At 42.9% G+C, this 399-nt stretch overlaps 1 protein-coding gene across 5 annotated transcripts in view; it reads left to right on the forward strand.

The window, feature by feature from the left end:
• g3bp2b (G3BP stress granule assembly factor 2b) overlaps nt 1–399 on the forward strand; it is a 17,785-nt gene that overhangs the window by 7,341 nt on the left and 10,045 nt on the right. The gene's annotated exons all lie outside the window — the stretch shown is intronic.

Here is a 399-nt window from a genome sequence, read left to right on the forward strand (position 1 = left end):
GCTCTGTGGAATACTTGATTCTGATTGGTCAGTCGTGACATTCCGAGGTCTGTTATCCCTCGATAACAACCGGTGAAAGCTGATAACTCCGGCTCATCCGGGTTACTGCAGTCGGCACTCTACTCTTGCCAGGAACAGTTTTTTCTTGGTGGAAGCTTTGCGTTTGTTTTGCTAATAAAATATTAAAGGGGTCATAGGATGCTACATGCACTTTCACAAGTTGCTTGAACTGAAATGTGTTGGCAGTGTGTGTACACAACCACCCTATAATGATAAAAATCCACCCAGTGTTTTTTTTGTTAATCTACTAAATTTTTTACCCCTTTCTCAAATAGAGCCGATCTCAGATGCCTGTCTGTGTGACGTCACAAAAACAGGCCCCTCCCACGATAGTTTGAT

Source organism: Sinocyclocheilus rhinocerous, unplaced genomic scaffold (assembly GCF_001515625.1).
Source record: "Sinocyclocheilus rhinocerous isolate Xijiao unplaced genomic scaffold, SAMN03320098_v1.1 scaffold3366, whole genome shotgun sequence".
NCBI classification, from domain to species: domain Eukaryota; kingdom Metazoa; phylum Chordata; class Actinopteri; order Cypriniformes; family Cyprinidae; genus Sinocyclocheilus; species Sinocyclocheilus rhinocerous.